Genomic DNA, 27,476 nt, shown 5'->3' with positions numbered 1-27,476 from the left:
TTCCCCATAAAACATGAAGGAAGGCGTGTCATTTTGTTGCTTTAAACCTTTAGTTCATGGTGGTTTAATGTTGTATATCACATTTAGGAACATTTAATCATCTTGCATATGATATTCCAAGCAATAGCCATTTATTTTATCTTCAGGCAGCAGCCCATGGTAATGCATTTTGTTAATCCTCCCTACTCCCCCTTTTTTTAAGTTCTACATGCTCAAGCTTTTATGGAGTTAAGGAGAATTAATTGAGTGCTGGTGGCCATTAGCAATGAATAAATAATCTCTGTTCAGAAAAGTTCAGCAGAGTGGAATAAGTGAATAGGAGTAAAATAAATGAAATATAGAATCATGTAATTAATTTTCAGCTATCTTAAATGACTTTCTTTGGTTTTAATAAAAATCAAAAGTACTTAGTTAAAAATATCTGGAGTTTGATGTTCCATCCCCTATCCTTTAACCCTAAAGTGATATAGTGAGCCCAGTATTGCAGTTGGAATCAAACCCCAGAAGACCTGCATTTTAAAGGTCTTTTTCTGACATATATTAGCTATTTTGGAGTCTAAGTTTCTTTATCCTTAAAATGAAAAGCTTTATTTAGATGACTTCTAGGATATTGTCTAGCTTTGTCTACTGTGCCATAAGATAGTCGTAGCCCAAACAAGAGTATTGCACATCTTTTCTACATTGCCCCCTTTTCTATTCATTCACTTTATAAAGACCAGAGGAAATTTTAATTTTTGATCACATAAGTCCACATTATTGCTCTCCAGAGAAGGCCAGTAATAGATTAATCATACTTATCATTTCAAACGCATTTTTAACTACATGTATTTTATTGAATATTTCCTTGACTAGCTCTGTGGTTGCTTACGAAATTATATGAAACTGCTGATAAGTCCCAATTTGTTAGAAATAAGAGAACTCTTAGTACTAGTGCAGCATTCTATGACATCTTCTCATCCAAGTTGAAATGTATTGACATTAAAGATTTAACAACTTTTTTAACATCATAGTTTTTTAGTGTTCACTTTTTAGTAATTCTCCTTTTCCCCCTCTCCCCCTTTTTTTTTTTTGTCTAAAAGTAATGTAAACAGTAGGCCTTTAATAATTTTGTTGAATCTTTTTTTCCTCAGATTTGGGGTCGAGATAAAAATAGCATTTTTGCTGAAAATGCAAATTCAGATAGTATAATGACCTCCATAAGATAAGAATATTCATTTTTAATATTCCTCACCCCTGAGAGTATGCAAAAAACAAATTAGTCATTTATTTCAGAAAGGAGTTGATTTTGAAACAGTGCACTGTATTACTAAATATTTGCCTAGTTGTAGGAATGTACCTCATATAATATCAATCATATCATATTTAATCTATTGAGAACTTAGAAATAGGATTAATTAAAAAAAAAATTTTTTTTTTAGGGGCAATGAGGGTTAAGTGACTTGCCCAGGGTCACACAGCTAGTAAGTGTCAAATGTCTGAGGCTGGATTTGAACTCAGGTCCTCCTGAATCCAAGGCCAGTGCTTTATCCACTGTGCCACCTAGCCGCCCTCAAAATAGGATTCATTTTAGGCTTCATATTTCAATTAAACAAATATTTATTTGACACATTAATGTTCATCCATAGGAGGATGGCCAGAATGGTGAAGCATCTGGAAACCACGTCAAAGGAGGAACAGTTGAAGTGTGTAGGAGTGAAGAATGGCTAGCTTTGGGAAAATAAGACAAAGGGGTCACATTGCCTTCAAATATTTGAGTGACTGTCTTGTTGAATGTGAAGTAGTCTAATTTTGTGGTACTCTAAAAGGCAGACCTAAGATCAAATGCATAGAAGTTGTGAGGAGACAGATTTTGGCTCAATTTAACCAACATTCTTTTTTTTTTTTGGTGAGGCAATTGGGGTTAAGTGACTTGCCCAGGTCACACAGCTACTAAGTGTCAAGTGTCTGAGGTCGGATTTGAACTCAGGTTCTCCTGATTCCAGGATCGGTACTCTATCCATTGTGTCACCTAACTGTCCTGCTTCAACAAACATTTATTAAAGGAAAAGGTGCTGGGGGTACAAAGTGTCAAAACAAAACAAAACTAGGCACAGTCTCTGACCTCAAAGAACTAACGTTTTATTCTATGTAAGAATTTGATGTCCATGAGAATTTGCTAGTAGTGAATTTGTTTATTTCTGCTTGTTTGAAGGAATGAATGAAAAAGCATTTGTTAGCCTTTCTTATATGGCAAACAGTATGCTAAAATGCTGGGACTACAAATAGAAAAAACAAGGCAGACTCTGCTCTCAAAAAGCTCACATTCTAACTGGGAAGCAAGCAATTGACATATTTTGCTACAAGAATTATGGAAAGGCAAGGTAGTCTGGAATGTACTGCAGCAGGGCATATGGAAATGTATGGAAGGGTCTGTTGGTTGTAGTTGCAGGCCAAATGATAAGGCCTATTGTTCTAAGGGGGCCATAGCAGGGAAGGTACTATGGTCTGCCATTTTATTGGAAGAAAGTTGGTGATTTCCACTTCTTCCAGGCAGTTTGAGTGACCAGCTGTTTGTCCCACAGCCCAGGGCTGGAGGATCCCAAGTGAGTAAACCTGAGGTCATTTTAGAAATATTTAGTCGTGTCAGTCTTTGTCCCTTGGGAGTGGGGATGAATAAATGACTGACAGAGTGAGAAAAGGCATTTTATTAATTTGTTAAGTACTCAGAGACAAAAAAGCAAGACAGTCCCAGCTCAAATGCTCATGGAGGAGATAGCACTCAACTGCAGTGTGGATGGGAAAAGGCCATCCCCCTGCTGTTGAACTTTCACTTATGTGTCTAGAGGGTACAGCATTGGGGTAAATAGGAACACCCTGAGGTTCTTTGGTTACAAGTTTATGATGAGGGGGCAGCTAGGTGGTACAGTGGTAAAGCACCAGCCCTGGATTCAGGAGGACCTGAGTTCAAATCCGGCCTCAGACACTTGACATTTACTAGCTGTGTGACCCATGGCCTGTCACTTAACCCTCATTGCCCCACAAAAACCAAAACCAAAACCAAAAACCAAGTTCATGATGAAATGAAGAATAGAGAGGACTGTGGAAGATAAAACTGATAATTTTGATTACATAAAATTAAAGGTTTTACATAAACCAAGTTATATAAGGAACTGATTAAAATTTATAAGAAAAAGAGGTATTCTCAAAGTGATAAATGACCTAAGGATGTGAGCAGAGTTCTCAAGGGAAGAAATTTCTCCAAGTCACTACATTGAATCACTGTTAATTAGAGAAATGCAAATTAAAACAGTTCTGAGATTCTGCCTCACGTTCATTAGGGTAACAAAGATGACAAAAAAGGGAAAGAAATAAATGTTGGAAGAGCTGTGGGAAAACAGGCATATTGTTATACTGTTGATGGATCTGTAATGGGTACAACATCATGGAAAGCAATTTGTAATTAGGTGCAAAAAAATTACTAAATAGTATGTGCCCTTCGATCCAGCAATACCACTGATACGCCTAAACCCAAGAGAGATCAACAAAAGGGAAAAGGACCCTTTATGTATAAAAATATTTATAGTGACTCTTTTTTGTGTGTGTGTGGTGGAAAAAAACTGGAAATTAATGGGATGTTTATCCTAATTGAGGAATGATTGAATAAGCTGTGTTATATGAATAAGTTGGAGTACTGTTGATCTCTAAGGAATGAGTAATACATGACATTAAAAAGACATGGGGGCAGCTAGGTGGCGCAGTGGATAGAGCACTGGCCCTGGAGTCAGGAGTACCTGAGTTCAAATCTGGCCTCAAACACTTAACACTTACTAGCTGTATGACCCTGGGCAAGTCACTTAACCCCAATTGCCTCACTAAAAAAAAAAAAAAGACATGGAAGAACTTATGTGAACTGATGCAGAGTGAAGTAAGCAGAACCAGAAGAAACAATTTATACTATGCCATCAAAAATTATAAAAATGAACAATCTTGAGGATTCTTATAAACTGATGAAGGATAAAATAAGTAGAACTAGGAGAACAATTTATACACTAACATCTGCACTATAAAAACAAACTTTGAAAGCTGTAAGAACTATGATCAATACAGTGAACATTTATGATTCCAGAGGACTAATGATTAAACATGCTATCCATTATGATGAAGTGATGGATTTAGGGTATAGAATGAAACATATGTATTTTTGTATACAGTCATTAAAGGAATTTGTTTTGCTTGACCATATTTGTTTGTTACAAGAAATTTGTTTTTCTTTTCCTTCTTTAAAAAAAAAGAACAGAGAGTGGAAGGAAGAGAAACTTGATTTCTTTTAATTTAAAAAAATATGTGGGGGAGCGGTATGATTGTAAGATGTTGCTTGTACTTTCAGATGAAGTCACTATTATTAATTTTATATAACATATTTTATTATAAGTGACCTCTTAGGAAATGGGAGTAATCTATAAATAATTATAATATAAAAATGAAACACATTAAAAAAATCTTTAATTTAAAAAAAAGGTTATTAGGATAGGGAATCGGATTAGGAAAGGGGAAGGAGGCATGGAAAGGAAGGTTTGGGATAAGGTGAGAAACCAGAGGTGAGCTTGAGTGGGGAATGACTTCCAAAGTCTAACCCATGTCATAATTCTGGACCAGAGAACTCATTCTTACTAAAGTTCTTCAAGTAGAAATTTGATGATCATCTATTAGGGAGGCAATAGAGGAAAATTTTGAGGTAATAAGATGAAGAGGTTGAACCAGATGATCTCAAAGAGTACTTTTGGTTCTAACATTCTATGATCCTTAATTGCCTGTATTTTAATTTTAGTTTTTTGGATTCTGTAGCTTGATTTTTGTATACATAGCTTGGTGCTAAACCTGTGGGAAACAGATATAAAACCAATGAGACATAAGTAAAAGAAAATTAACAGGGGCAGCTAGGTGGCATAGTGGATAAGGCACCAGCCCTGGATTCAGGAGGACCCTGAGTTCAAATTTGGCCTCAGACACTTTACACTAGCTGTGTGACTCTGGGCAAGTCACTTAACCCTCATTGTCCTGCCCCGCCCTAAAAGAAAATTAACATAATGTGACAGCCCGTAATTAAATAGTACTATGAATGGTATGGACTAGGCAGTGGCTTATTGGAGAACTAACCTGGTAGATTTGAAGAGGCCTATCACCAAAATATTTGCCACTAAGTGATAAAGTTTTTCGATAGAGCAGCTTATGAAACTATTTTCTAAAATGTGAAGGAAAGGTTACTATCTTCACAGTTGCCTCAGTACTGTGCTTGGTACATCCTGAGTTCTTAATAAATGATTGACCATAGCTCTAATGATAAAATCATAGATATTTGAAATATAGAAATATGATTACTACAAACAATAAGAATTTTAGGAGTCAAATGGGAGAAATCACACCCATTCTTACCCACAAAAGCATGTGTGTATATATATATATATATATATATATCTTTGACAATCTGAATAACTGATTAAAGATTCTTGGATATTTGGGACTTTCATTTAAAATACAAGCAAAATACAGCTCTCTTTCTGTTAAGATAGATGGTGATTTGTATTTAAAGACAACGGAATGTTGTATCTCTGTATACTCACCAACACTTAATTTAAAATGAAAACGTCACATTTGTTACAGCTTCAAGTCTTTTTGACTTCAAGCCTGTTTCTACTGAAAGTAAATATTCCAGCCAAAATAATTTGAATGTTTTTACCTTCCTGAGTGAACTCTCCCTTATTTCTTTTTCATTCTGTAATATGTACCCCCCCCCCTTCTTGTGGTATCTGTGTACATTCATCAGTGCATTTGCTTAATTAGATTTTTATTGTGAATTTGTAAAATTCACATATTATTATGACCAATAAGAGCAAATTGTCAAATCTTATGAATGGGAAGACAAGAACAAGGCAGGAAGAGCCAAACCACAGATGGACTCTTTTTTTTTTTTGTGGTTAGGCATTTGGGGTTAAGTGACTTGCCCAGGGTCACACAGCCAGTAAATGTTAAGTGTCTGAGTGTCTTTTAGATATAGGGGATAAGATAGTTAGATTGATAGGATCAAGTGAGGGTTTTTTTTTTAATGGGGGAGACATAGGCATGTTTGTAGGCAATGCTAGAGAAGCCGTTAGACAGGAAAACATTGAAGATAAATGAGTGAGGATGACAGGAAGGTGGTATATATGAATAGCATGTCTAGGTAGGAGATGTTACTGAATGATAATCATAGGGAGAGAACTTGGAAGTGGTGGTGGGGAGCAAGGAGTATTTTAATTCTCACCTCCACCAGTGAGTTGAGGAGAATGAGTGAAAGGGCAGCTAGTACTGGGAAGGGTCTCTAGGAAGGCTGTGTCATCAAGAAGGATCCAGGTTTTAGTGATAGCTAGAAGATGAAAGAAGTGGAAGAGGAAAAAATTTAGACTGAAGGAAAGTTTATTGCCTATTGAATAAACATTTCTGAGGGGAAGGAGTGGGTGGTTTTTGGGACTTTTGGCATCAGAAGGTTGAATGGGATGGGAATGTGGAATTGAGAGGTGGGAGGGATGGGCAGTGGGGTTTGGCTGATGACCTACAGGGGATTTAGAATCACTGGCATGTGTTATGGTATGACCATGTGTCAGAATGTTCATTATTGAGTGGAAGGCACCCTTCTTCTCACCACAGGAGGCTTGCAATCAGGCGGAAGTGTAGCACAAAATAACTTTTTGAGAACTTACTGTGGTTTTGTGCTCTTTTGGGAATCTATAGGATCCTCTGCCTTACTAGGTTTTGATTCATTTTCAGAGATGTTTAAACTAATTTAGATTTTCTGGAGGCCGGCTTTCTGTTTTGACATTTGTTAATCTTTCTGTTTTTCTCTAGTTTTTAAACTCTTTCCATCCCTGAGATCTTTGTTGATTTCAGTCTTTTTTTCCCTTGTATTTCTTTTATTTCCTTCCTTCCATTCCTTTTTCCCCCATTGTTCACTTTCTGTCTCTGTGCCCTCTGACTGTAGCTTTCCTCGAGGTATACCTCAGAATCTTTTCACATTGGGGAGTTTCCTTTTGCACCAGGTAACTTCTGGGGAGATAGAATTCATCTTAGATGGATGCCAGTTCCCTTTCCTTCAGGCCTGATTTAGCCTATCCTCATTCCCCCTTCCCTCCACATATAGCACCTTGCTTCATTTCCCTCTTTACTTTTCTAATTCCTGCTCTAGCCCAGTGCATGAATGCTACTCCCCCAGTCAGAGCAGACTTTTGCTTTGCTATTACTTCCAACCCAGGGGATGAGATGGGGCAGGATTTAGTTCTGTTCCTTGTTGCCACAAAAGTAGGGTCAGGGCCAGAGTATGTTATGCTGGCAGAAACTGGAACAACAGGAAACAAGCACAAGCCCATGAGTCCTATTTTCCTTCAGTACCAGAGTTTGGGGGAGGGGAGAGGCTGATGGGCAAGGGATGTTAAATAGGTATTTTAGGAATTAGACTTCTCTGTTATTAATTCATCAGACTGTTATTCTATTAGACTTCTTGGCATATTGGGCTGTGGAGTCAGCTACAATGACTTTATCTCTTGTATGTAATTCTTATTTTGGGAAGTTTTAAGCATTTGTAAGGACTGTCTGTTACTTCATTTTGTTGGTTACTTGACTGGAAAGTCCACTCTTATTAAATTATGAAAACCAGTGATCTTATCCACTTGTCCAGTATTCTGTAGAAGATGGATCATGTAGACAGTATAACACTTCTCCTTAGACCATTTCTATAAAAAAAGATGGGCAGCTAGGTGGCGCAGTGGATAGAGCACTGGCCCTGGATTCAGGAGGACCTGAGTTCAAATCTGGCCTCAGACACTTGAAACTTACTAGCTGTGTGACTCTCGGCAAGTCACTAACCCCCATTGCCCCGCAAAAAAAAAAAAGAAAGAAAAAAAAGATGAGAACTATGAGATAAAAGTGACAATAATAATGTCATAGTCTAATAATTATATAGAGGTTAAAGGTTTGCAAAGTACTTTGCACATGTGATACTTAGTTGACTTGTGTGAGTTCCTTCCTGTACATTTACCCTTTAGGGAAGGGGGAAAGTGGTATATCAGGCTCATGTAATACCAGAACTATATCTACCTACACCATACTCATTCCCTAGCTTTGCATTATTGCAGAGAATAGTAGGTTGTAATCTGATTAAATGACTGTTTTAGGGGCATAGTATATTATTTGGCCATCAGATAATGTTCTAGTTAGCCACCAGTAATCAATCTACTTCCTTTCCTATTACTCCTCCTCCATGTTTTCTTATAGTTGGGTATGGATATGGTCTGGAATATGCTCTCCAAAAGACCTGCTCTTTAAGAGTCCATCTGTAGGGGCAGCTAGATGGCGCAGTGGATAGAGCACTGGCCCTGGAGTCAGGAGTATCTGAGTTCAAATCTGGCCTCAGACACTTAACATTTACTGGCTGTGTGACCCTGGGCAAGTCACTTAACCCCAAATGCCTAACCAAAAAAAAAAAAAAAAAGAGTCCATCTGTGGTTTGGCTCTTCCTGCCTTGTTCTTGTCTTCCCATTCATAAGATTTGACAATTTGCTCTTATTGGTCATAATGATTTATTGGAAAAATCAGTTCTAGTAACTCTAAAAAGTCTTTCAGATAGCCAAGTTGCAGGATAGTGGAAACTTGGTTTTATGTTCCTTTCTCCCTAACCATCTTCCCAAACTGAAAAAAGTAAAAATTGGGGATGTAAAGGAAAGATATGGAAATTTTTTTTTTAACTTACAAAGATTTCTTTAGCAACTGTTCCTAGAGTAGAGAGGAAGAGGAAGTGCCAGAGTCAACCTTGCTTAGTTTCACCATGATTGACCTGGTCTATCCCAGAGCCATCTCTGAGACTATTCTGCCTTTTCCTACTTCTTTCAGGTCTCTGGTGGACCCCCATAGTGGAGCAATCTCAGCTCTCCTTCTTGTTCTACTTAGTTTTCAAGAGTTCACAGTAGGAAAAAACCCAGAGTGTAGATTGATGTTTCTCATTTCTACCTTAAACCATGTGAAATTGTCAAGGGATGAAGAGCCATATTCCCACTTCTTGCTTGGTATAATGCAATTTTGGATCCATTGGAAGTGGAAAATTGGGAGAGGGGCTCTGTATAAACTCTGCTATTCATGTTTTATTTTCATTTCAGCCTCATATAGCCTGTACAGTAGGCACAGCTCCATTTTACAAATATGGAAACAAGCTGTGGTTTTGTGACTTCAAATCTAAGTCTACCTACTGCCTATTCTATCCACAGTCAGTCTACCACAGGGGACAATAAGAAAGAGGAGGAGGAGGCGGAGCTGGGGGGAGGAGGAGGAGGAAAATTATGAGGGACTATTCCTCAACTCTCACTTTCTTTTTTTTTGTTTTGTTTTTGTGAGGCAATTGGGGTTAAGTGACTTGCCCAGGGTCACACAGCTAGTAATCAACTCTCACTTTCATTGGCATATCAGGTCTACAGAGTGTGATTACTAGTTCTTCCTACAAGATTTATGGGGTAACTGTGAGGAGTTGTGACTTCTTTTTTTTTTGGTGGGGCAATGAGGGTTAAGTGACTTGCCCAGGGTCACACAGCTAGTAAATGCCAAGTGTCTGAGGCTGGGTTTGAACTCAAGTTCTCCTGAATCCAGGGCTGGTGCTTTCTCCACCGTGCCACCTAGCTGCCCCCCCTCCAATATTGATTAACCAGTTGATATCAAGTAGCTTTTAGGGAGGCATATTTACTGAGAAGGTATAGCAAGGACAGAATTTACAAAAACATCTCCAAACCAGAAGTGCATTCTTCCCTCATTTACTGCCCTGCTCCTTTCCCATCTCTTCCCCCACTCCATAAGCCTTTTCCTGTTACTTTCCTGTAGGATTTCCCTTCTGCCCTTCCCCCTCCCACAGTGAATTCCCTTCACCCCTCAATTTAACCCTAAAGATATCATCATCTAGCTAAGTGACACAGTGGACAAATCATCACCCTTGGACCCAGGGGGATCCCAGCCAAAACCTGGCCTCAGACACAAGACAGTCACCCACTGTACAACCTCAGGTATGTCCCCCAGCTCCATTTTTTTTTTTATGGTTCTCTAGGGTCTTGTATTTGAAAGTCAAATTTGCCATTCAGTTCAGGTCTTTTCATCACAAATATCTGAAAGTCTTCTTTTTCATTAAAGTCCCATTTTTTCTGCTGAAAGATAGTGCTGAGTTTTGCTGGGTAGGTGATTCTTGGTTGTAATCCCATTTCCTTTGCTCTTTGGAATATCATATTCCATGCCCTCTGGTCCTTTAATGTGGAAGCTGCTAGATCTTGTGCTATCCTGACTGGGGCTCCACGGTATTTGAATTCTTTCTTTTTGGCAGCTTGCAATATTTTCTCCTTGACCTGAGAGCTCTGGAATTTGGCTATAATATTCCTAGGAGTTTTCTTTTTGGGATCTCTTTCTGGAGGTGATCGGTGGATTCTTTCAATTTCTATTTTAGCTTCTTCTTCTAGAATTTCAGGCCAATTTTCCCTGAGAATATCTTGGAAGATGGTGTCTCAGCTCTTTCCTTGATCATGGTTTTCAGGTAGACCAATAATTTTCAAATTATCTCTCCTGGACCTATTTTCCAGGTCAGCAGTTTTTCCCAGAAGATATTTCACATTGCCCTCTTTTTTTATTCATTTGGATTTGCTTTATTGTGTCTTGGTTTCTCATAAAGTCACTGGCTTCCATTTGTTCAGTCCTAATTCTTAGGCAATTATTTTCATCAGAGAGCTTTTGTACCTCCTTTTCCATTTGACTTTTCAAGCTGTTGACTTTTTTCTCATATCTTTCCTGCATCACCCTCATTTCTCTTTCCATTTTTTCCTCTACCTCTCTAATTTTATCTTCAAAGTCCTTTTTGAGCACCTCTGTGGCCTGAGACCAATTCGTATTTTTCTTGGAAGCTTTAGATATCTTTAGACATCTTCCTCTGAGGGTGCCCCTTGGTCTTCCTTGTTACTGAAGAAACTTTCTATGGTCCTCATCTTTCTCTGCTGGCTCATCTTGCCTTTCTTTTACTAGACTTTTAGCTCCTTAAAGTGGGGCACTGTTTCCAGGTTGCAGTATCCCAAGCTTAAGAAGTCCCAGGTGGTATGATTTAAGGAGAATCAGGTTCTTCCCTCACCCGGCCTGTTTCCTGGTCCTAGATGACCCCAGACCAACTTGCCAATCAACCAGCTTTGTGTATTGTGGTTGTTACCTCCGACGAGCCTGTGCCCCTCCCTGACCTGGGCCACTTCTATTTGAGCCTACCACCTGGTTCTCAGTAGGGGTGTAAAATCCAAGTTCTGCCTTAGCACCAGCATAGACCCCTGTAGTCTCTCCCCTGCCCAGGGCTCGGCCCACTCACCAGACTGTGAGCTTAGTTCCAGATGACACTGGTTGCTTCAGCTGATTCAGAGGCTCTAGGGGTTTCCTTCTCTGGTGAGGAGTTGGTGAGACTGGATCTGTGTCAGGGTGACTGTGGGGTTGGGCCCGACTCCTGTATCAGCACAGCAGCTCCCTCCTGACCTTCCAAGCCGTTCTTGGTTAGAAGATGATTTCAGCACATTCTTCTGTGAGTTTTGCTGCTCTGGACATTTTCCTATGACCTTATTTGGATGTTTTTTTGGAGTGATTGTGTCCTGTATATTTTTTAAAGGACAAACATAATTAAAATTCTTTTATTTAAAAAATTTTTAAATTTTCAGTTCTAAATTTTTTCCTTCCCTCCCATTCTTTTCATCAAACACCCATTGAGATTGCAAGAAATATGATAATATTCATATATATGAAATTGTGTAAAACATTTCCATGTTGGCCATGTTCTCCCCTCTCCCCAAAAGCAACAAAAATAAATACAGAGAAAAAATATGCTTTAGTCTGTAGTCTGTCTGTTAGTTCTCTATATGGAAGAGGGTAGCATTTTTCATCACGGGTCCTTTGAAATTGTGGTGTATCATTTTATTATTCAGAGTTACTAAGTCTCTCATAGTTAATTATCTTTACAATATTGATGTTGTACATATTGTTGTTCTGGTTCTTCTTAATTAATTTTACTTCAATTCATATGTCTTCCCATTCTTTTTGAAACCATGTAGTTAGCAGTATTAAGTATAATAGTTAGGTTCAAAAGTATTAGGACTAAAAAAGATCATCAGGTTGGGAAATAAATAATTACTTCATATAGCGTTATTCATTTTGTGATAGCAAAGAACTGGAAACAGAGTAGATGCTCATTGATTGAAAAGAAATTATGTTACATGAGTGTAATGGAGTATTATTGTCTTGTAATAAATGAGGAGCCTGATGAATTCAGAGAAGCATGGAAAGACAAACGATAAAAAGTAAAGCAAGCAGAACAAGGAAAACAATATATGGAGTGATTATACTAATGTAAATGGAAAGAACAACCATCATAAAACCATTGCAGTGGAATGCTATAATATTATGAAAAACAAGCATTGGCTGAAAAGAACATATATGAGAAGATACTTTGCCCTGCTCCTTTGCAGAGGTCTAGGTCCAGATGTGTGAAACATTATATATAATGTTAGCTTTTTTCCATGTGTCAATTGTTTTTGGTGGATTATTATTTTCTTCTTTTTCTTTCTTTCTTTTTTTTTTAGTGAGGCAGTTGGGGTTAAATGACTTGCCCAGGGTCACACAGCTCGTAAGAGTTAAGTATCTGAGGCCGGATTTGAACTCAGGTACTCCTGACTCCAGGGCCACTGCTCTATCCACTGTGCCACCTAGCTGCCCTGCTTCTTTTTCTTAAAAATAAAACCATCATAAGGGGATAGCATCCTGGAAGGACAGAGGGAAATCTGTTGACATAAAAACAAAAACTATCATAAATATCTATTAAGATAATCAACAGGCATTTGTTAAGTACCTGCAATGGACCAGGCACTGTAGAAATATTTGTGGCATTCCCCTGATTCTTATAACTTTGTGATAAAAGGAAACACTTAGTCTGGATTAGAGCTGGGTTTGAATCTTAGCTTTGCTCCATATTAGCTCTTTGAGCTATAGTAATTCACTTTCTCTCTTTGGCTCCATTTTTTCTTTTTGTAAAGTAAAGAAGTACTATTATCTTGGAAGGTCTCTTCCAGGTTTAAATTCACTGATCCTTTGAATTGGCCATCCTGTTTAATTCTTCCCTCTAAAATGTTTTCAACCTCTTCTACTTTAATTTTATCCTGTTGGAAATAATATCTGATATTGCAGTAAAATTCAGGGAGGGGGGATAGGACTCTCTTTAAAGAAATACACTTTGTAGCCAACTTTTTGGATCCTATCAGCTTTGTAAAGTGAGGAATAATATTTGTTGTTCTAACTTCCCAAGAGGGTAGTCTCATCAGATTGTTTGAATATACTACTATTGGAGAAAAATCAGACATTTATGATTAATTTATATTTGAACTTTTTTTGCTTTCAAAGCTTTTCTTTTACTCTGGGTTCAGTATAGTTTTATTTACCTTTTTTATTACAACATTGTGGTTGTATCTTTCTAGAGTTTATATTAATTTTTAACTTTTTAGTTAAATTTAGTTAATTTAGTATGCTTGGAAAATTTGTATACATTCATTATTATGTTCTGGTTTGCTTGTTATGAATAAGGTCAAGTATATTGTTTTTATGTTGCTAATATTAGGTTTGAATAGTTTTTATTTCAGACGAAAACGGTAAAATTAATTTGTGCTTATTTGCTAATTTTCCTGATTCACTTGTGTGAAGAATGCAGGATATTTTTGTGACAAGACTGCCCAATTTGATTCTTTTTGTTGTAAAGTTTACTTTCTTGCTGAGCTGAAAAAGGTTTCTAGGCAGAAAATTTCATTGAGTGTAACTTTCTCACTTTCTGTTTTTCAGCAGTCTACTTGTAGTCTGAGCAAGGAAAGATACATTTCTTTGATTCACATTTGAGTCCTTTAACTATTGCTTTACTTAGTGCTTTTCACTTGATTTCAGACAGTATGTATAGGATCATAGTATGTTTCAGATCTCAAATTCAACCTACTCTTTTTACAGAAGAAGAAATTCAGGACCCCAAAGGGGAATTTGGCCATACAGAGAATGGCAGAGCTGCAATTTAAACCCATGCTCTAACTCTCACTCCATTGCTCTCTCTTCTATACCATGATGCCCTCAGAACAAATAGAACTATAACACAGACATGCCAATCTTTTTCCATCACCAAAGAGAAAATGTTATTGTAGTTGGTATGCTACTGTACTGTCAGATACAACAGTTGTCCTGCACTTGGCAAAACACCCTTTTAGTAAAACATCTCTTATGAAACAGTTTGGTGCATGAAGGAAATAGATTATTGTTCTGAATTATAGAATAGTTTAAAGATGCAATTTTCTTTCATTTAGGTATTGAGAGAAACCAGGTTGAACCAAGGACTGACTAGCAGTGGTCTGGTAGGGCCCTGCTTTAATGACAAGGTCAGAATAATTTCTAATTACATAAAAGTGTTATTGCTAAGGTGCTGAATTTAAGATTCTGTTAAATTTCTTATGTCTTTTCTTCCTCTCAATCTTGTTTATGTTCTTAATTTGCTTAATAAATCCTTTGTACCCCCTGGGTAATTCAGAGGTAAACATTAATCCAGACCTTTTTGAATTATTATAAATTCTGATTAATATTGTACTAGAAATGTTAACTATGGCAATAAGAGAAGAAAAAGAAATGAAAGGAATTAGAATAGGTAATGAGGATACAAAATTATCATTCTTTGCAGATGATAGGATGTTATACTTAGAAAATCCTAGAGAATCAACTAAAAAGCTACTTGAAATTATTGACAACTTTAGCCTAGGTGCGGGATACAAAATAACTCACTTAAATCATCAGCATTTCTATCTAAACAACTGGAAAAATATTGTTTATGGGTAGGCTGAGTCACTATAATAAAGATGACAATATTTAGTGTTATACCAATTAAACTATCAAAAATATTTTCTAGATCTAGAAAAAATAATAACAAAATTCAGCTAGCAAAACAAAAGTTCAAGGATATCTCGGGAATCAACAACAACAAAAAAATACAAAAGAGGAGGGCAGCTTGGTGCTGCAGTGGATAAAGCATCAGCCCTGGATTCAGGAGGACCTGAGTTCAAATCTGGTCTCAGACACTTACTAGCTATGTGACCCTGGGCAAGTCACTTAACTCTCATTGCCACGCCCCCCCCCCCAAAAAAACAAATACAAAAGAAGGTGGTCTAGTAGTACCAGATCTTAAACGGTATTATAAAGCAGTAATTATCAAAACAATCTGGTACTGGCTAAAAAATAGAGAGGTGGCTCCATGGAATAGAACAAGTACAAATTACAGTATAATAAATTACTGTAGTAATCTTGTATATGATAAACCCAAAGATCCAAGCTTTTGGAACAAAAACTCATTTTTTGACAAAAACTGTTGAGAAAAGTGGAAAACAGTATGGCAGAAACTAGGTATAGACTAACATCTCACACTGTATACTAAGGTCAAAATGGTTACATGATTTACACATAGAGGATGATACCATAAGCAAATTAAAAGAGCATGGAATCATTTATCTATCAGATTTATGGGCAGGGAAAAATTTAGGATCAAAGAAGATATAGAGAGTAAAACAAAATGTAAAATAGATCATTTTGATTATATAAAATTAAAAAGTTTTTGCACAAACAAAACTAATGTAACCAAGATTACAAGGGAAGCAGAAAACTGGGAAAGAATTTTTGAAACAAATATCTCTGATAAAGGCCTCATTTCTCAAATACATAGAAAATTCAGTCAAATTTATAAAAATACAATTGTTTCCCCAATTGATATATGGTCAAAGGATATGAACAGGCAGTTTTCAGACAAATCAAAGCTATCTATAATCGTATGAAAAAATGCTCTAGATCACTATTGATCAGAGAAATGCAAATTAAAACAACTATGAGGTATCACCTCATGCCTATCACAGTGGCAAATATAACAAAAACAGAAAATATTGGGTGTTGGAGGGGATGTGGGAAAGCTGGGATGCCAATCCACTGTTGGTGGAGTTGTGAAAAGATCCAACCATTCTGGAGGACAATTTGGAACTATGCCCAAAGGGCTATAGAACTGTGCATACTCTTTGATCTAGCAATACCACTGCTAGGTTTATATCCCAAAGACATCCCCAAATGAGAAAAAGACCTATTTGTACAAAAATATTTATAGCAGCTCTTTTTGTGGTGCTTGAGAATTGGAAATCAAAGGAATGCCTGTCAATTGGGGAAGGGCTAAACAAGCTGTGGTATATGATGATGATGGAATATTATTGTGCTATAAAAAAATGACAAGCCAGATGATTTCAGAAAGGCCTGGAAAGACTTGTATGAACTGATATATAGTGAGTGAAGTGAACAGAACCAAGATAACTCTGTGCACAGTGACAGCAGTATTGTTTGATGAAGACCTGTGAATGACTTAACTATTCTTAACAATACAATGATCCAAGACAATCCCAAAGGACTATTAATGAGTTCAGTCACAATTGCTCTGAGCCCCCAGTTAGGAGAATCCCTAACACTTAGGTAGAGGTTGTACAATTTAATTTACTGGAAACATTTGGGTAACAAAAGAGGACATTATATTATAGTGTTGGTAGATAGATACATACCAGGAGGTGAAGTTACAGAAAGAGCCTACCTTTTCTCAGGTCTTCATTCACCCTAGGTCTTCTGAGATGAAATGAGATACTTTGTGGAGTTGATGATGCTCAAGATATCTCTCTTCCTTGTTACAGCTCAGTCCTATATTTGCTCCTCAAGTGTGTGTTAGAATGCCATTCTTGTTCTAATCTCTTTAATGCTAGTTTGATAATTTATAGACAACCCCAGGGGACACCATTAAGTTTCTTCAACCTATTCAGACACCATTCTTGTGTAGTATCAACATAGTTCTAAGTACTTTCCCACCCTTGGTCTAAGGTCTTTAAATGAGATTGATTATTTTTATTGAAATAGGATTGAGTAAATCAGTCACCCCACCCTTACAGTGTATGGCATGAATAATCAGATATGTTGGTATCAGCAACATTTATTGCCTATAATATTCCAGGAACAGGACTAGCTGACAATATAAAAGCAACAATAAAAGTCATTGTCCTTAAAGAGTTTCCATTCCACTAGGGTTATAACACCCAAAAAATTTTAGTATAAACACAATATATACAAAATAAATAAAATAAAGAATGGAGGGGACAAGGCACTGGGCAGCTATGTGGATTGGAAAGTCTCCACATTGGTGTGACTTAAGCAGAATTTTGAAGGAAACACAGGATTCTAACAAGGTAAAGTAGACATGCAAATGTGCAGGAATTGTTATGTGCTAGAAACAGCAATTAGGCCAGAGTACCTGGATGTCAAATATGGGAAGGAAGAGTAATAATAAAATAGGTAGAAAGATAAATTGGGGGCCAGGTTGTGAAATGTTAAATGCTAAACAGAAGAGTTTATATTAGATCCTAGAGGCAAGAGAGAGCCATTGCAATTTATTTAGTAGAGGAGTAGTATGAGTAGCTTTGCCCTTTAGGAAAATTACTTTGACAACTGTGTAGAAGAGGAATAGAAAGGAGAGATACTTACAGCAGGGAGATCAGTTAGGACAAAGCTTCTTAAACTGTGGTTTGAAACCCCATATGGGATCATGTAACTAAATGTGGGGGTCATGAAAAATTTGGCAACAGTAAAAGGTTATATATACCTGTTTTATATACCTATATTCTCAGGGTTGCATAAAAATTTCTTGGGTGAAAAAAGGTCATGAGTGGAAAAAGTTTAAGAAGCCTGAGTTAGGAGGCTATTATAGTCCAGGAAATAAGTGATGAAGACCTAGACTGGGGTGATGACTATATGTGTAGAGAGGAGAAAAATGTGAGATATTATGGAGGTAACAATAACAAGATTTGACAACTGATAGGTTGTATTCAGTAAAGAAAGCGAGAAATCAGAAATAATGCCAAGGTTGTAAACTGGTATGCCTTGAAGGATCATGGTTTCTTTGACAGAATTAGGGGAATTTCAAGTATGGGAATTCAGTTTTGAGGGGAAAAAATGAGTCTAGTTTTAGATGCCTATGGGACTTACAGTAGAAAAACCCAATAAGGGGTTTGAGATGTGTGATTAGTCTCGGGACAGAGACCTGGGCTGTATGTATATATTTGTAAGTCATTTGCAGAGAGATGATAAAGAAACCCACATGAACTCATGATTTAACCAAATGAAGAGTGTAGAGCGATAATAGAGGAAAATGTAGGACAGAGCCTTGGGCTATTACTGTTTCGGGGTGTAATATGGAATATGAATTTGTAAAGGAAACTTTATAGGAATGGTCATATAGGGTAGGAAGAGAAGCAAGAGAGAGCAGTATTATGAGAACTCAAAGAATAGAGAATATCCAGGAAGAAGATGGTGATCAACAGTTTCAGATGCTTCAGAAAGGTCAGGAAGGATGAGGATTGAGGAAAGGTTGTTAGATTTATCAATTTAAGAAATCGGTTTAACTTTGGAAAGAAAGCAGTTTCATTTGGAAGAAGTGATTATTCAGACCCTGTATTTGTGTAACTTTTAAAAAATAAGTTTTTATTGATGTCTTCTGTTTCTTGTATCATTAGAGTTATCCCAAGCATCACTTCCCCTATGCCTCCTAGAGGGGCCGTCCAATATAACAAATAGTATTTTTTAGAGAGGAAAAAAAATTAGCACAACTGATCAATACATTGAAAAACTCTGAAAACCAGTGTAATATGTAATACCTGTGGACTTCCTGCCACCAAAAAGGAGTAGTTTGGGAATAACCTCTCATGTCTCTCTATTCAAGTCCTGCTTGATCTTTATAATTTTGTTACATTCGCTTTTGATTTTTTTGATGTGTAGTTCTTTACATTGTTGTAGTTATGGGGTATATTGTTTGCTTTGCTTACTTCACTCTATATCAGTTCATATAGATCTTTCCATACTTCTCTTCATCACAGGGAAAGGGAAAAATGTATAGAGTGTTTTAAGTAAGCTATAGCATATTACAGACAATGGTTTATGAATTAAAAGTGTCATAGAAACCATTATCAAAAAGGTATTAACAAGAAAAAGAGCTGGTCGTTTATCTAGAATGACACTCTGATTAATACATTGGTTGGTATACCTAAGATATGTTTTTAAATGAGAGGAAGTTTTCTAGCATGCAGGGTGACTTTTTTTGGGTGGGTGGGGGCATTTATGAGAAAACATAGACAAAAATAGAATGAGATGAGAAGCCATGAATGGATTGTTTCATGGTACAGTGAAAAAAAAACACTGAACTTGGGAGTTAGGAAACAATTCCTATCCTGGCTTTGATATTTATCTTCCAAGACTTTGGGCAAGTCACTTAATCTCTCTTGACCTCATTTTCTTCATCTTTAAAATGAAGGTGTTGGATTAGAATCTAGGATTTCTAAGGTCTCTTCCAGCTCTATAGAGCTGAACCTTTAATCCTTGATCCTACAAAACATTGTAATCTATTTATATTGATCAAGGATTACTTGCATAAATGAATCACAGAATCATGAAACTATACATCTATTAATCTAACTTCAAAGTAAAATAATATTGAAATTACCTTGCTATGTATAATACTATAAGTTAGCTCGGTTGTTTTGACTGATTTTGTTTTACTGCCTTTTTTTCTTTCCTTTTTATATATAGTTTATTGAGTAGAAGAGTAGGGTGGGATTTGGGAGGAGATATAAAAATGAGATATGAAAACAGTATTTAATGTATTTTATTTTTTCCCCAATTACATGTTAAAAATTTTTTTAAAAACTTAAAAAAAAAAGTTTTGAGGGGCAGCTAGGTGGCGCAGTGGATAGAGCACCAGCCTTGAAGTCAGGAGTACCTGAGTTAAAATCTGGCCTCAGACACTTTACACTCAGTAGCTGTGTGACCCTGGGCAAGTCACTTAACCCCCATGGCCCCCCCCCCCCAAAAGTTTTGAGTTCCGTATCAAAGCATTTTAAAAAATGACCTCAGCACACAATAGGTGAGGGGTGTGTGTGTGTGTGTGTGTGTGTGTGTGTGTGTGTGTGTGTGTGTGTGTGTGTGTAACATAATCTAAAACATTCTGGGGAAGTGGGTTTGAGATTTTAAAAGTAACCACAGATAATTCATAGGTTTATAGTAAATTATGTCTATAATTGTTTTTAAACAATGTGGAAGGTATTTAGTTAATCTTTTTAAAAAAATCAAATCTAAGGAGGAGAATAATAGCTTGGCTGGTCTTGATAATTAATTAGGTTAATAGTTGAGGAAGATCCCTACAGTTAAACGGCCAAAGGCGATGAACAATTTTCAAAATAAGAAGTACTATTTATCAGTAACTATATTTCAAATGCATATATTAATAGTAAAACAAATTAAAACAATTTTGAGATTTTACCTCAAACCAGTTGAGTTGGTAAAGATGGTCAAAGATGAAAATAATGTTACAGAGGATGTGGGAAGACAGGTTCACTGATACATTACTGGAGCTGTAAATTGATCCAACTGATCTGGGGAAAAAATTAGAATTATATGAGAAACATTCATTAAATTGCTCACACCCTTCGGTCTAGCAATCCCACTACTAAAATATATATAAATGTTCAGGCAATAAATCAGTAACAGAAAGGCCCCATATTACAAAACTATTCATAGGAGCACTTTTTTTGAGAAGTGAAATAAACCACAAAACACCAAAACTAGAAACAAAGTGAATGCCTATTGATTGGGGAATGGCTGAGTAAATTGTTATGACTGTCCCAGGGTTTTGTTTTCTTATCCAATCTGTCATGCTTTTTCATTTTATTGAATAGTTTAATCCATTCACTTAAAAAAATTTTTTTTAATCCATTCACTTTTTTTTTGTTTTTGTTTTTGTTTTTTTGTTTTGTTTTTCGGGGCAATGAGGGTCAAGTGACTTGCCCAGGGTCACACAGCTAGTAAGTGTCAAGTGTCTGAGGCCGGATTTGAACTCAGGTACTCCTGAATCCAGGGCTGGTGCTTTATCCACTGATCCACCTAGCTGCCCCAATTCATTCACTTTTTTTTTTTTTTTAGTGAGGCAATTGGGGTTAAGTGACTTGCCCAGGATCACAATCCATTCACTTTTTTTTTTTTTTTTTTTAGTGAGGCAATGGGGGTTAAGTGACTTGCCCAGGGTCACACAGCCAGTAAGTGTTAAGTGTCTGAGGCCGGATTTGAACTCAGGTACTCCTGAATCCAGGGCCGGTGCTTTACCACTGTGCCATCTAGCTGCCCCTATCCATTCACTTTTAAAGTTATAAGAATTAGGTTTCTGTTTTCCTCCATTTGTCTTGACCCCCCCCCCCCCGCCCCTTCCGTTAAGATTTTTTTCCTTCTCTTCTAAAGACATTATTTTGTTTCTTCAGTTATTTTTGCTTAATTTTTAAAAAGGTAACTATTGCCGCTGGCTCTCTTTCCCATATCCTTAATCCCTTCTGTCCTAGTTTTAGAGTTTTGCTTAATTACTTTTTCTTTCTCCCTTTTTACTAATTATCTAATTCCCCCATTTTTCCCCCTCAATTGAGTAGCCAAGTAAAATTCCCCTTCCCCTCTTCTTTATGCTTTAAAATTTCAATTTCTGCACCATTTTCTAAAAATAATTTCTTTCCCCTGTTCTTTTCATTATTTCTTTTGTATTTCTAGTTATTTTAGACTTTTCTTCTTTGATTTATAGCCTTTATACTGACTTAATCCTTTTTCTAGTTTCTTAGCTTTCATAGAATGAAAGCTTCTAAGGTATCTATTTTGAGTTTCCTCTTCTAAACGGTTTCTGTTATTACTGGGGCAGCTAGGTGGTGCAGTGGATAGAACACCGACCCTAGAGTTATAAGGACCTGAATTCAAATCTCACCTTGGACACTAGCTTTGTGACCCTGAGCAAGTCACTTAGCTCCAATTGCCTTAAACATCCGGGGCCATCTCCACTTGTCCTGAAATATCTTGCCACTGGACCTAGATGGCTCTGAAAGAGAGAGTGAAGTTGGTGACTTTGCACAGCTCTCCCTCAATTAAATCCAGTTCACTGCAAGTCATGGCATCACCTCCTGATGTCATGGTATTTTTTGAGAATGAAGGCAAACAACATTATTGCCTCTTAAAAATTGCACTTCCTGCTGGTAATAAGATAGAAATATTGCCCTATGGTAGAAATTTTCACATGTCCCTGATTACGTAGTTTATTATTTCTCTTTGCCTTCCCCCATGCTCATTTTTTCCTCATTTGCTATAAGATCTCCTCTCTGGGTCCATGTCCTTCCACTTTTCTGGGTGCCAGTTGCTTTTAGGGGCTTTGATTTGCCTTTTCCAGGGGCAAGATGAGTGCTTTCTTCAAGCACTAAGTTCCTTAAGATAATACCCATTTTGTTAGGTGCCCATCTCATTATAGAATATCTCTTTTCCATCTTGGGAATGTTCTTCATTGTGTCCCCCTTACATCACTCTTCTTTCCTCTGGTTTCAGTCCCTTTCTGACTCCTCATTTTACTATAGGTACTCTTCTTTCTGAGAGGCTACAGGAAGTCACATCACATATTTCTCCCTTTTCCCCTTTATGCACCTTCCTATTCTGTAGTTTAGGACCACAAAAATATTGATTCTTCTGTAGGTATGGTGTTGTGAGTTTTAGTCCATTATTTTTCAGGCCTGTTCTTTTACCATCATTTCTTTTATTTGACTTCTGCTTTCTCCCTTGTCTCTTTGTGTACTTTTAGGGGAAAAAAATCTCTTAATAATTCCTTTGTTGTTATTTTGTTATTGTTTTTGATAATATAGATATCTCCTTTAAAATTTTTTTTTCCCTTGTTTTTCTTGGGGCAATTTGTTTTGTTACCTGTGCTTCCCTTGGTTGCTATATTTCCTTTCCTTTCTTTTGTTTCTATTTTCTAGGGTGTTTACAAAGTAAATAATCTGCTCTGGTTTTTGTTTTCTTCCTTGGAATACTTTAAATGCCTCTTTATTGCACATCAGTTTTGTTTTTTTAAATTAATGGTTAAGTTTGCAGGGTATGTCACCTTGTATCTTGAGTTTCTTGGTTCTTTAGAACATATTTTATTCCCCTGTATAATTTTTGGTGGGTACAGTTTTCTTTCCTATATATTCGAAAGTCTTTCTCCTGGCTATTCTCTGCCCCCACTCCCGCCCGCTTTATTTTCCTTATCACTCACTTCCTGACTCCCTCCCTTCTGTAGTTTCCCTAGGAGCTGGGTCTCAAGGTTTCTCAGCTTTCTTTCATAATGGGCAATTCATAGTTCACCAGCTGAGGTCTCTGCCCTAAATGACTTTTGGATGGTCAAAACGTGTCTCAGCTGGTTGGTATGCTCTTTCCCTCAGGCTTAGTGAAGTGTTGTACTCTTTCCCCCCTGCCCCCATCCTCAAACATACAGTATCCTGTCCCTTTCCCTCTGTTCCTTAATTTTGTGACCTAGCACCAGCCATTCAGAGCTTTGCAGTGCTAGTGCTTCAGGTTCAAACAGGCTTTTGTTCTTGAAGGGCTGCAGCCACATAGGCTGGTGTTAAGACCAGGCAAATTTCCACAACCTTGAGCCAGGTCTTGAAAAAAGGGACAGGCCACCACAGTGTAGGGGTGGGTTTTGTGGTAAGCCAGTGCCATGTCCTTGGATCTGCTAATATAGCCTTGCTGCAAGTAGCATGTGAGGTGGAGGAGGAGTACCCAGTGAGCCCAGGGTCAGTGAGTGTTAGTTCATGGGGTGTTATTTTTTTCAACTTTCTTTTTCATTGTGAGCGTCCTAAATAATGGAACCAGCTAAAGTTGCTTTATCTTTGGAGTATAATTTCTGTTTTGGAGCGCTTTGAGAGGTCAAATAAAATGTCTAATTCTCCATCTTGTTGCTCCCATGACCCAGAAATTATTTGACCAGGTTCAAGTATTGCCCCCTCTACTTCCCCCCCTACTTCTTCCTTATTGTATAGATTTCTACTTGCATACTCCATTTATATGAGATAATTTTCTCCACCCACCTCAGTTCCTTTTCCCTTCCCTTTCTAGTCTTCTTTGAAGATTAAAAAATATAAGATATTCACTCCTCTGTCCAATTAGTATCCCCTAAAGATGATAGAGGTCTTCAGGAATGCATGTGCACATGCATGTGCACTCACACACACACACACACACACACACACACACACACACACAAACACCCCTCCCCATTTAAGAATGAAAAGAGATTTATTTATTTGTTTAGTCCTTTATGATTACTTGCTCATGTTTGCTGTTTTATTTTCCTCTTGATGGCTGTGTTTATATAACATATTTTCTTCTCATCTCTTATTTTTTCATCAGAAATACTTAGAAGTCTTCTGTTTCATTAAAGATCCACTTTCCTCCTGGAAGATTATTATGTTTTCCTTGGTAAATTATTCTTGGATATAAGCCTAGATTTTTTGACTTTTAGAATATCTTATTCCAAGGAATACTACATTACTGCTCCATTACAGTGGTGGTTGCTAAATCTTGTGAGATCCTGACTGTGGCTCCTCAGTATTTGAATTTTTTCTTTCTGGCTACTTTCAGTATTTTTTCTTTGACCTGGATTTTAGCTGTATTTTGGGTAGTTTTCATTTTGAGGTTCTTTAAACAGGTGAATCATGGATTCTTTCAATTTCTTCTTTAAATTCTGGTTCTAAGATATCTGGGAAGTTTTCATTTAAGGTATGTTGAAATATGATGTCTAGAGCTTTTATCATCATCATTATTTATGACCTTGAGGTAATCTAATGATTTTTAAGTTATCCTTGATCTGTTTTCCAGGTTAGTTGCTTTTGCTATGAGATGCTTTAATTTTCTTCTTTCTTCCCCTTTGTCTCTTGACTTTGTCATAATACTTTTTGATTTCTCATGGAGTCATTAGCTTCTATTTGATCTATTCTGATGGTTATTAACTTACATGAGGTTTTTTTGTACCTATTGTTTCAAGCTGTTAATTCTCTTATCATATCTTTCTTTCATTGCTTTCATTTCTTTTCCCATTTTTTCTACTGCCCTCATTTGGTTTTTATTATCAATTTTTTGTGTGTGTGGGACAATGAGGGTCAAGTGACTTGCCCATGGTCACACAGCTAGTAAGTGTCAAGTGTCTGAGGCCAGAATTGAACTCAGGTCCTCCTGAATCCAGGGCCAATGCTTTATTCACTGAGCCACCTAGCTGCCCCCTCTGGTTTGGTTTTTTAAATCATTTTTAAGCTCTCTTTAAAACTCTTGTGGTAACTCTTCAGGAATTCTTGTTAGATTTGTGCCCAATCTTCATTTCTCTTTGAGGCTTTGCTTTTACATATTTTATAAGTCATTTTCTTTTGGGTTGTCTTGAGCTTCCCTGTTGTCATAATAGCTCTTTATGGTGTGTGTGTTTTTTTGTTTTGTTTGTTTGCTCTCTCTTCTAGCCTTCCTCTTGACTTTGACCTTTGTATTAAGACTGGATTCTATGTATTTTTCTGTGTAATATATGGGCTGAACCTTTGTGTTCTTGAGTCTTTCTGCTGCTTTATTGGAGAATTGAATATTCTGTTATTTTGGATGTTGGGGACAGTTCAGGTTGGTGATCTACAAGATTTCAGTTCCCCCAGGGTGATGTGATCTGGGGGTGGTCTGCTCATTGACCTCCTGGTCTTAGCTCTATGAATTTTCGACTTTGATTTGGATCTGAAAAAAACCTTTGTTAGATTGTCCTCAATTGGAAATTTTAGTAGTTTACTATTTGACTCAGTCACTATTAATCCACTGGGAATTTCTGACTGTAGACACTCCTATGGTTATGGATTCCTGCCCTGGTTATTCCACTGAGGGTTTAGCCTGGGCTAGATGCTTTAACTGAGTCCTTGCTCTACTGTTGAGATCAGAGACAAACAGCTATATTTTGTTTCTGAACTTGTTCCTTGTTCAGTACACTGCTAGAGTCTCAACCATTTTTCTCCACCATACCTGAGAACAGACATTCTCCTTAGTTCTTCTTAGTTTGCCCTGCTGTGATGTGGGACTGGATAATGAGTGGCAGAGCTTCCAGATAACACCCATTTCTGTACCCTGTGCTAATTCAGGGATACCTTGGGACCTCTTGCTGTTCTCTGTTTGCAATATGAAATCTATCTTTTTTTCTGTCTTTCTGTCTTTCTTTCTTTCTGGAAGTTATCTATGGATTCTTTTAATTGGTACTTTGTTTTCTGTCTTTAGAAGTTCTGGGCAGTTTTCTTGTATCGTTTCTTGCATTATGATATTCATCTTTTTTGCTTGACATGTTCTTCTGGGAGACCCAATAATGCTTAAGCCATCTCTCTGTATCCTGTCTTTGAGATCAATATGTTTTGTTTGTATAGCAATCATATTTTTCTTTTTAATGTTATTAATTTTGCTTCTCTTCTTCTGAATTGACCTTTATTTCTGTGTATTTGCATTCCCAATGATTTGTTCTTCTTTTGTTTCTTTGGTGAGGTTTGCCATTACAGATTTCAATTTTTCTCTTCTGCCAGTTATTTTTGCTATGTAAGCCATAAATTCTGCTTTCACAGTTCTTATCTCTCTTTTGAACTGTTTGGGAACATCCTGCTGTGCATCCATAGTCTCTTGGGAAATCATAGGGTTTTCTTGCCCCATTAGATGTGGATTTGTTTTCATTTTCTTGCAGTATTTATTTGTAGCTGTCTGGAATCAGATGATCTGGAGGTCATATTTCCTTCAGTTATTAATATATTCCCTGTTGTTTTATCTGCTTGTGCTTAGGGTCTTTAATTGAATTTCCTTCCTTATGAGATCTTTGGTAATTTCATTCTTTTTCTCCCTTATGATCCATTATTGTTCACTTTCTGACTCCTTCCCCTTTGGTGGCTAATTTCCTGGGGCTATACATCAAAGCTATCTCAGCCTCTTTCCATACTAAGCATTTCACATTTCACTGGATTCAGTCTGTGTCCCAAGTGACTTCTAATTGGGGACAGGACTGGTCTCAGCTAGATGCCAGTCTCATTTGCTTCAGACCTGGTGAAATCTCAAACAAGCTTCATCCTACTTCCTTTCCCTCTGTTCTTCAATTGTTTGTCTGATTATTGATGCAGCACAGAGTGTTGTCAAACTGCTTTTCTAGCCAAAGCAAGCTTCTGGTTTTTTGTTTTCTACACAAGGAGGTAGGGGCAGAGTTGTTGTAAGTCCTGCCTAGGTCAGTTTGTGCAGCTCTTCTAGAGAGGAGTAATGAATTCAGAAGTGGGGATTAGTTTTCTCTTCGTTTAGTTTATTTACCTTATCAGACTTCTTGGTGTCTTAGATCATTGGTGTCAAATCAAATAGAAATGGGGGCTACAAAACCATACATAAGGGGGGCGGCTAGATAGCACAGTGGATAAAGCACGGCCCTGGATTCAGGACTACCTGAGTTCAAATCCAGCCTCGGACAC

The 27,476-nt window shown here is 37.2% G+C and overlaps 1 protein-coding gene across 1 annotated transcript in view; it reads left to right on the top strand.

Moving 5' to 3' along the window:
* The window catches only part of ABL1 (ABL proto-oncogene 1, non-receptor tyrosine kinase), a 208,311-nt gene that overhangs the window by 46,978 nt on the left and 133,857 nt on the right, over window positions 1–27,476 (top strand). The window lies entirely within an intron of this gene.

This window comes from Dromiciops gliroides, chromosome 2 (genome assembly GCF_019393635.1).
Source record: "Dromiciops gliroides isolate mDroGli1 chromosome 2, mDroGli1.pri, whole genome shotgun sequence".
NCBI lineage: Eukaryota > Metazoa > Chordata > Mammalia > Microbiotheria > Microbiotheriidae > Dromiciops > Dromiciops gliroides.
The sequence above is the reverse complement of the archived record's forward strand: the minus strand, read 5'-3'. Positions and strand labels throughout refer to the sequence as shown.